General features: G+C 42.6%; 1 pseudogene; it reads right to left on the bottom strand.

The window, feature by feature from the left end:
• Positions 1 to 1681: 1681 nt before the first annotated feature.
• LOC147021285 (SCAN domain-containing protein 3-like) lies at positions 1682 to 8941 on the bottom strand (annotated as a pseudogene).
• Between the last annotated feature and the right edge of the window lie 2025 nt (positions 8942 to 10966).

The raw sequence follows: 10966 nt of genomic DNA, 5'->3' as shown, positions 1-10966 counted from the left end.
TGTGAAGAGAAATTTCTGGATCTGCAAAACCTGTGATCGTGCTCGAAAACAAGGGAAAATGCCTGCTCAGGCTTAAGTCAACGACTTGGATCTTGTCTTCATCCAAAATTAGTTGGTGGACTTTCAATCATTTCAAAATTCAGCTGATCTCACTGAGACTGACATTCATGAAAATGGTGCCACTTTCTTGTCAGAGAAGATATGGGAGGTAGGTCGACAGCACATTGCCAGGCAGCTTGAGGAAAACCAAATCGTTTTATATGCATATATATATATATATATATATATATATATATATATATATATATATATATATATATATATATATATAGATACCTCCTCTCTCTCTCTCTCCCTCCCCTCCCCAACCTCACGGAGTGTATTGCGACGTGTGGTGAGGCGTCGCTCTCCTCCCGCCTTCCTCGCTTTCCTCCCCCCCCCGTCTCCCCCCTTTATTTTGCAGGAAGATGGCTCCCACCAAACTGAGGAAATGTACACCAAGCGAACTTGACAAAAATGACATGCGAAAGCTGCATCCAGAGCATCCATAACTCAACAGAAAAAAGCAAGACAAGAAGTAAATACAGCAACAATGACTGCATTCTGCTCTCCAGTACCTGCAATCTCAGTCATTGTGTTGTACTTCCGTCGGTTGTCCATCCTATCTGGTTGAGGACACAGATCAAGCCGATGAAACCTTTGTTGCCCCTGTGTGAAGCGGAGCCATCGCCGTAAAATACAAAACACACAGGAAATGGCACTTTGTGTTGAGGCGCGGCGGTGATGGTCATGTTTAACCCTCGACCAGTCAAAGATCTCCGGGGGGTTAAACACGGCAAGGTAAGCCTTGGTCTTATTTGCTGTCTCCCACCTTTCTTTCTCTTTCGTCCCACCCACTCTTCTCACCCCCCTCCGCCTTCCCTCTCTCTGTCCCCCTCTCCACACTCTGCCCCCTCTCTTCCGCCGTTCCTCTCTCCCCCTCCCTCCCCCCACCCCTGTCTCTCTGCCCCACCTCTTCGTATTCCCATCAGCAAAGCGACGGATGGTATTGTTGTGGGGCCGAGTGTCGGCGGCGAGCACGACCAAAGGTGGAGCAGTAGATTCGGCTCCACCGAACACCCGGAATGTAGATCTTGCTTCTCGGAGAGGTCCGAAAGGCACGGGTCCCTTTCAGCAGTGCTTCTCAAACTCTGATGTGGCGGACCGGTTGTTTTTTTTTCCAATGTGCCAGGGACCGGTACCATATTTGTGCCATATTATTATTTGTTTATGATCCGAGAAAATATTGTTTGAACATCCGTAGTAATATTAATTTTACAGGCAAAATATAAAAATATAATGAATATAATAAAAGTTGACACATTTTTTGATATATATTTTGTCAACGAGTAATACAGTATTACAATATTAACAAAATATATAAAAAAATCAGACGAGCTCAGCCTTCAAACATAGATATTATAAACATATGTATACCAGACATAAGTAAAAAAATGAAAAATTATAATGAATAAGGTCGGTTGAAAAAATAATATATTTTAGTTATCTTAAACTCCAGTGAATAAAGACATAAAAAGAAAGATTGAAAGGAAATCGGTAACATTACATTGAAGACAACTTTGAAAATGTCGTTATGTTAAAATCTGAAATTGATGATATAGGCATGTTAAATCCTGAACTTTTACTCATGTGAAAGGTGAGCCTGCACCTTCTTTGTCAGCTTATCCAATCATGATTCAATTGAGGACAGTGCCACGTGCAATGGAGAATGAATATCCACACTATTCGTTTACTTTGTCTTAATGATGCTCATCGTTGAGAAGCCAGTCTCGCTGAGGTAGGTTGAAGGAAATGGGAGAAGAGTTTTCAGAGCAATTTCAGTAAGCTTAGGATATTCTGCTTTCACTTTTATCCAAAAAGAAGCAAGTGCTGTTGTAGTTTTGAAACTCCTCTTCAATCCTTCGTCAGCAGACAGCTCCAACAATTTATCCTCCATAGTGACACCTAAGTCATCTCTCAATGGCATAAATGGATTTCGGATCCATTCATCCCCTTTCCGTGGATCTTCTTCTTCTGGAAAGTAATGCTGAAAACTTTCTGCCAAATTCGTCAAGTGTTCTCTGATGACATTTCATAGAGATGTAACATTAAGGTCTTCTCCTGCATCAGCGATGACTGCCGCTAATTGGTGAAACATGTCATAACAATCTATTGACACTCGACTCTTCCATGCTTCGAGCTTTCGTTTTTTTTCCGTTGATCTTGTCTGCCATTGTAAAACACGAAGCCATCCTTCCCTGCATGGAGGTGTTGAGATCATTAAAGATGACAAAGATATCAGCCAAATAAGCCGGCTTGGCTCGCCAATTCACATCTCGGAACAATTGTGACCATTTTGGTTTTTTGTCCTGAAGAAACTCGGCCAGTTCGTTTCGTAGTTCAAATACTCTTGACAGGACTTTTGCCCTTGATAACCAACGTACATCGGCATGCAACAGGAGCTGTTTATGATCAGCTCCCATATCATCACATAATGCAGCGAATCGTCTCAAATTTAGAGCATTTGTCTTTTACATGATTCACAAGTTTTACAACCTCGCTGAGCACACTGTTTAGTTCAATTGACATTTTTTTTGTTGCAAGACTTTCTCGGTGAAGGAAGCAGTGCGTTGACTTCCATTCTGGGGCAAGCGCCCTGATCTGGGTAACCACTCCTGAATGCCGTCCTATCATTGCGGCAGCGCCATCAGAACATACACCTACGCAAAACTTCATATCCAACCCACATTTGTTAACGATGTAGTCGCTCAGTCTTGAACACTTCAGAACTAGTTGTTTTTGTTGGTAGTGAAGCAGAGAAAAAAACTCTTCCTTCAAATCACCCTCATGTTCAAAGTGCACATACACCATCACAATTGCCATATTAACAATGTCTGTGCATTCATCAAGCTGCAAAGAAAAGTACTTTGCGAACTGAATCTGTCCTATGAGTTGATCTTCCATATCCTGAGCCAGATCGTTAATTCGTTGAGCTATAGTGTCATTTGAAAGTGGCACCTGAGCCACTTTCCTTGCAGCCACCTCACCCAGCATTTCCATGCAGACATCTTTACTACAGCCTATCACTAGCGTCTCACTGATTGTGTATGGCTTTTTAGCCTGAGCAACTCGAAGTGCTACTTTATAAGAAGCCTGCAAAGCACAAGTATTTATGTGTGACACTTCACAGATCTGTTTCTGACGGCCTTTTAAATCAACATGCTTTCTTTCAAAGAACTCTTTTGACTTTGAACTCATTTCTTTATGTTTTTTATTTCAATGCCTCTTGAGGTTTGACGGCTTCATTGAGTCGTTAGCCAACACATCTCCACAAATAACACACTGCAGTTTTGGCACTCCCCCATCATTCGTGGCTACAAAACCGAATTGAATGTATGAGGAGTCATATTTCCGAGTAAAGCTCGTACTAATTATTTTTGCCGGCAACACTTCAGCTTCATTTACATCACCGTCATTTGATTCAGAATTACTTGTGTGGTCAGCAACCGAATTTCTCGGCTTTATAAACATGTCCATTGGGCCTCGCTTCACCATCTGTAAATTAGAGATAAAAATAATTGACATAAATTCCATAACCCTGGAATGATGGACTGAAATAATGCTTATTTGTAATATTTGAGCTAATATTTGAACTGTATATCGTAGAATCAGTGCAAATAGAATATAAACCAGCGAGTTGGTGTCAAAGCCACCCAATGCTTGCCTGTTTATACATTTATCATTTTTAAAAGACGTCTAATAATATTTTTTATAAAGCATTGCAGTGAAGTCTGATCCAAATAATTTTAAAGCAATGCAAGTCTGAAGACGACGATGGTTCACGAGCGGTATTTGACGATGTAGATTGTTTCAGAAGTCAAGGATGAGATAATGTGATAATGTTTGACCAAGTTATAAAAATGATCAACATGATGTGGCACGAGTGACAGGTTATCAGCTGCAAAATGTCGAAAACCCGGTTTCGTTCAACAACTTTTAAAAATTTGACCTTTGCATAACCTTTAAAGGTCACAAAACAATGTTGTGGACATTAAAATAAGGAAACAGGATACGTGCTCGAGCTTATTGGAGTTAGTTCGTCGAAGAAGGTCGGAAACCCGGTTCGATTCCCACAACTTTGAAAATTTGACCTTTGTGACCTCAAAGGTCAAAGGTCAAGGATTATGACCTTTGGTGCAAAACTTCCTCTGGAACATTCCAGAAACAATATAACGTCATATAGGCTATATGGCATTTCGCACCATTCGGATTATCCATACTTTGATGAAATCAGAGTAAAAACAAACTTGAAGGGAGCGCCACGGGCAAGGTGTTTGAGATAGAGCAAAATTGTTTCAAGACTTTAGGTGGGGAATGACCTCAAGATTATGCATAAAAAATATTGTCATCCTCGCTCTCAAAGTTTGGGCGGTCGTATGATTTTTATGTCAAAATTCGAAATTTTCTAAGTTCGTGACCTTGTGACCTTGACCTTGGGACGAAAATGAAAAATTGAGCTCCATGGGGCTATGCAGGTGCCATTGGGCTAACCAAATACCGAAACCCCTGCCATATTCGACAAACACCCTCGGAGAAGATGCAAATTGAAATCGGCTATCCCCTAAAAACACAATTCGCAATTTTCTAAGTTTGTGACCTTGTGGCCTTGACCTTGGGATGAAAATGAAAAATCGAGCTCTGTGGGGCTATGCAGGTGCCATTGGGCTCACCAAATACCAAAACCCCTGCCAGATTCGACAAATCCCTCGGAGAATAAAATTTTTTACGTCAAAATTCGCAATTTTCGAAGTTCGTGACCTTGTGACGAAAATGAAAAATCGAGCTCTGTGGGGCAATGCAGGTGCCATTGTGCTAACCAAATACCGAAACCCGTCAGATTCGACAAACCCCCTTGGAGAAGATGCAAATTGAAATCGGCTACCCCCTAAAAACATGTTTTTTCGGCGCGGCTCCGCCCATAATGGGCACACCACGCCCATTTTCAGGAAAACACAACGAGATCATGATATAAACCTCCCACCAAAATTTTGTCAGGATTGGATCAAAACCCACGGAGCTATGCTCGGGACAGACAGACAGATAGACAGACAGACACACAACAATAACGAATCTCGTGGTCACTTATTTTTTTCGTGAACCAATATGTATTTGTATATTGTAATCAGTAAAAAATAGTGTGGCAGATAAAAACATTTGAAAGTAAAAAACTTTATTTTTTAATTTCAACTTCACAACATCAACAAGTGGTGCCAGGCACAACAAATCCCACCCATTTAAGGCATAAAGTTATTTTGGGGATCAAATTTAAATTTGATACATCCTTAACCTGAATGTTGATTATAAGGAATAATTTAGTCTTAGTTTGAAGTCAATTAAACCATTTTTGACGAAGTTATGAGCGAAAAACGATTTTGATCTTTTCGTGACCTTGACCTTGACCTTTGATCCAATTGGACCCAAAAGTTAATGGGGTCGTCTAAAGTTCATTGCCCACCTGTGGATTAAATTTGATAGTGTTTGCTGAAGCCGTTTTGCCGTAAATTTGCTAACAGACAGACAGAGAAACAAACAGACAAACAAACCGGACGATTACAATATCCCGCTCCCTCCTTCCAGGGGGTGGGATAATAATATACCCCAAAGGAACCTCCATGCCAAATATCAGCATCCGAGTACACATATTAAATGAATGGCAAGCTTCCAAATAACTTGCACCAAAAACTTTAACATTTTCACGCTGACGCTCACGCTCACGCCGGGGGTATCGCTATTGCTCTCTGTTCCTCGAACAGGCGAGCTAAAAATCAACAATACAATAAAATTCGAAACAAAAGATCATGAAACAACCTCTCGTGATAATAGCTTCAAAAATCAATATTTCCATTAAACCTATGTTATTTTCCAACCTTTACCTGAGTCCCACAGACAATGCGTGCAAAATTATAATGAAATACCAAGAATCCCGATTGGACAGGTCCTTCATGGGTTCGCCCCTTTCTGGGCGGAATCTCGGCCAGGCCGAGAAAGCCCGCCCACTCCACACGTGTTTGAGGAAGGTGAACGGTGGTACAGCCAAGAAGAAATTGGAATGTTTGGGGAAGCCGAGGAACTGGAACTGCTGCAAGATTTTGCCTCGGAAACACGAGGTTCCTGAGATGCAGGTGGACAGTGGATCGTGATGGGGGATGGGATATAAAGATTTATTACCCTAACTAAAAAACATCGCAACGCACCCCAGTCTCTACCCACTAAACACAAGGAAGGGATCTGTCTACACTTGTACTTAATGGCATAACTGACTTTGGGACAACTGTATGTTTGGATGCTGACGGTTCCTAGAACCATATCACACGAATAACTTAACTACTGTTGGTATTAGGAGTTTTCAACAGTTTTTCTAAAATATAAAGAAACAATACGAATATTTTAAAACTTTCATGGCAACTGTACAATTATAATCACACCCATTTTGGCAAAACAAAAGCGCACCGTCTGGCAACTCTGCTGAAATTCACATATTACCTTCACGTTCGGTTCTGGCATAACTTCCAACGTTGACAGACTTCTCTCTCTCTCTCTCTCTCGTATTTTAAATTTGGCGGCTTAAATATATTATTTTTCAAGATTTTATACATTTTCATTTCATACATTACATGTTATATATTATGATAAAGTGAAACTGGAAACGAGCCGCGGACCGGCAGTCGATGACTCCCGTACCGGCACCGGTCCATGTACCACCACTTTGAGTTGCAGTGTCCTGGAAGATAAAGAAAATATGATCACATTTGTACAGGTAATGTTTTCAAACAACGGTTTTCCTTGCTACGAATTGAAGCATCATATCTTCCAATGTTGAAAATTTTGGAATAAAGTGATTCCAACCCATCATTTTTGATGGGCTTTTATACTGGTGTCTGTCATATGAGCTGTAAACCGCAGCCCCTGGCAAGGGAGCAGGGCATGTGGGAGCGGAAGCGGAGCACGGCAGTGAATCTGTGTGGGGCGACGGTGGGATACCGTGCCGAGTGACATTGCATGCCCATGCTGTTCATTAAAGCTGTTGATCTCCTACCATGAGACGTGGAGCCATCTTATTACATGGCGGCAGCCAAAGGGGAACCTACGAACCTGATTGGAACCCCATATTGGGATTATTGGCCAAGTGCACAATGGCGGACACGCCCATCATGCCATGCACGGATTAAACCAGCGCCGAACTCGGCGAAGCCTTCGAGCTTTTCAGGAAGCATACCCAACTGTACTTTTCTGTGAAGGATGTAGCAGGTGAAAAATAGACCACATTCACCTCCTATCAGATGAGGAAGGGTTGATATGCTACAGTTTGTTGGGCCTTGATAACACTCATGGCGCAAGGCTGAACACTGATGCCAGCAGTGATTTGGTCGCGCTTTGAAACTCAACTGAAACCCCAGGCCAATTACCGTGTGACTCGTTTCTGCCTACATCGATTCAAGCAGGACGATGATGAAACAATGGACAATTTCATCTCGAGATGCCACCGGCAAGTGAGCAAATGCAAGTTCTAGACCCCAAAGGCGGATGAGTGCATAATAGAACAGCTTATTGCGGGGACACTGTATCAGGAGCTGCAGAAAGAGCTCCTTGTGAAGAACGAAACTCTCACATTGGACAAAGTCCTGGAAATATGTCAGGCACATGAGGACTCTGTCACTCACATGCAGAAGTTCACCCAGTCCGAGTGAACTGCAACTAACAGCTTGGTTTGCCCTGGGAACCAAAGGGCAAAGATCCTTCAACTGAAAGCCCATCCACACCCTGGGGAGAGATGAAGAACTCAACAAGAACTGCAACATGTTGAGCTTCACCACCATTAAAATCTACAGCCAGACCATCATTTCCCAGTGAGAGATTTTCAGTTACTTGGCAATTTCACAATCTGGCCAAGCCGGTATTCACTCCCTGAGGGTCAAGGTCAACACTGGGGCAGAGAGCAATACCTTGCCCCCCTCGGATATACAGGCCAATGTATCCCCAAAACATCAACTCATCTGGGCTGCCGCTGCCTGGCTATGTTCAAGAGAAAGCCCAGACAATATTAACAGCCTACAACAGTTTGCAAATTCGGCACCCTGATTGGCCCCCTGCAAGAAATGGAATACCCAGTGGGTTGACGCTGAGTTTTTAATTGTCAACGCCGCTGGCCCTGCAATCCTTGGCCTGTCCGCCTGTAGGGACCTTCAACCAGTCACCCTCCACTGCTTGCTGAAGGAAAACTGTGCAACTGACAAGCCAATTCACACATTGGACAACCTGCTGGTCACTTATCCAGACTAATTTAATAATATCAGCTATTTCAAAGGCCAGTATCACGACGTAGTAGACCCCAGGGTGCCCCCCTGTAATACATGCACTATGTAGATGCTCCATCCAGATGACAGACTAAGTAAAATCAGAACTGGACAGAATGCTGAGACAGGGCAACATACGGAAGGTCGACGAGCCTACAAACTGGGTCAGCAGTCTCATCTGCATGTAGAAAACAAATGGCGAACTTAGACTATGTTTGGACCCAAAAGACTTGAATCACGCCACCAAGACGTCCCACCACCATATTCCCACGCTCGAAGAGCTGACTCATAAGTTTGCAGGCTCAATCGTTTTCTCCAAGATGGATGCCAAAATTGGATCCTGGTTCATTAAGCTTTATCATCCCTCCCAGCTACTCGTGACCTTCAACTCGCCATGTGGTGGTTACTGCTTCCAGTGAATGCCATTTGGACTTGTGATGTCCCAGGACGTCTTGCAGGTCAAGATATACCAAATTCTCGAGCAATGCCCAGGTATCATCAGCATTGCAGATGATGCTGCTGTCTTTCGCAAAACGGGGCAAGAACATGACCGAAACCTTCAATGTTGTCGCTTGACATGAAAACATTAATTTTTATGACAAAAGTGTCAAACTTGGCATACGGCTTCTTCAGACGATTAAATACAAATTTAGAAGGCGAGCCCGGACAAGAGATTTTTTGTGGTTTTTGAAAGCGAAAGAAAAATCGCGCCAGGACGACATGACCACGTCCAAATCGTGCTCCTTTTTCCCGCTGGAGGATGGGACAACTTGCAACAAAATGGCGGCTTACACATGGGTAAGTTGGAAATTCGAAGTTTTCTCGATCATTTTTGCTCAGAATAGACGACTAACGTGACCGTATCGTGACATTTATCAGATTTCGCTCATTAATGAACATTCATTTTGATGGATTTGGAATAATCTGGTCACTCCTTGCATCCTGACGTGCATTGTGTTGCTTTTATCACCGACTGCTGCAGCCCACCGTGCCATCCATCGTCAGTCGGTCTCCCCACACCCCAGGCCGTGAATTTTAGGCCTGTTGCGGAGAACACTCCTCATGAAGTATTTTCTGAGAATAGCGTTTGTTTCTCCTTCCTTATCGCGCAAATTTCGTCTGGGTTTCCAACCAATTTTATGCCATGAAAATAATGTGGTCCGACCTCCTGTCCATCTGTTCGAAATCAAGTTGCTACCGTTTTACTTTTGTAAAATTTCTCGATGATGCTTCATTGACTTGTAAACTTTGCCAATGTAAATTTTAACCCTGTGCCAAATGAAGTCATAAAAGGCCTCCTGTTCAAAAATGCTTCATTAAAAGACTGTTTCACAAGCTTCTGAGTCGCTGTCCGGATCTGGGTTCTATGGGTCACCTTCAGAATGGGAAAGAACTTCACGTACTCCAAAGTCAACGACATTTGTTCAAAACTTGGATATCGTGCGTCCCGGTGTCTACCAATATTCCACAGCTTGACTGGGTGTGACACCACGTCTGCCTTCATGGGCATTGGTAAGAAGATGGTGTACAAGGTATGGATGGACGTTGAGGAAGTGAATGATGCGTTCATGTTCATCTCCGATCACCTGTTCTGCAATCTTCACACAAAGGAAGCTCCTTTCAATCTTATTAAGAAATACATGGTCAAGCTGTACGATTGATCCAGTACCTTATCGTCAGTCAACGCCTGCAGAAAAGATCTCTTCTGTCAAAACGATAAATCCTCGGATTGAATTCCGCTCACACAGGTGAGCTCCAATATTTTTCAGGGTTTGAGAGGTATACTGTAGAACCAGAAACGAATCCTCAATTAAAATGCTGTTTACCCAACCCTGAATTTTGGTTGAAGCACATGTTCTAATCCGAAACCTTGACTACATATTCCAGGATGCCTCGGATCAGCATCTGAAGCGGGCAGTCTATCAGACTGGAATCTGGACATGCAGCGAGACCATGCCATTACTTCCGTCGTCATCAGAATTCGGGTGGCGCAAAGACGGGATTTGATGGTACCCAGTGTGGATTACACTACCGCAAGTGTCAGCTGCTTGTCAAGAACTTAGTAAATGTGGCTGCAAGAAGCCGTGCAGGACTTGCAAATCCATAAAGTCCGATTTGCCATGCAGTGCCTTATGCAAGTGCCCATGCGATATGTAAGTTTGGCGAATTCACACGCTGATGAACGGCAATATCCAATCAAACCCTATCGTTCACCGATACTTACGGTGTGCACTATGCATTTTATTTGAAATTTATTCAACAAGATAGAATACTTTGACATGATCAGCAAAATGCATAATGTAAAAAAAGGTTGTGTCAATAATTTTGTGACATATGTCACCGTTACACCACTGAAAAGTACTTTTTGTGAAATCTGGGGTTCGGTTGCCATGGCAACAACGAACAAAATCTGCCATAAAATCGTAATTTCAGATGTTTTTTTTCCAAGAAGTTCAGGCATCAACAAAGGTCAATATGGGCAAGTTTTTAGGAAAATTAATTTCAGGAAAGACGATATAGACATTCTTGTTGCCGTTCCCCCGATATTAAGTTTCCCGCCATTTTGAACAAAA

This window comes from Eptatretus burgeri, chromosome 8, assembly GCF_056783735.1.
Source record: "Eptatretus burgeri isolate ZD-2024b chromosome 8, Ebu_testis_v1, whole genome shotgun sequence".
Classification (NCBI taxonomy): domain Eukaryota; kingdom Metazoa; phylum Chordata; class Myxini; order Myxiniformes; family Myxinidae; genus Eptatretus; species Eptatretus burgeri.
This window is presented reverse-complemented; position numbering and strand designations above follow the sequence as displayed.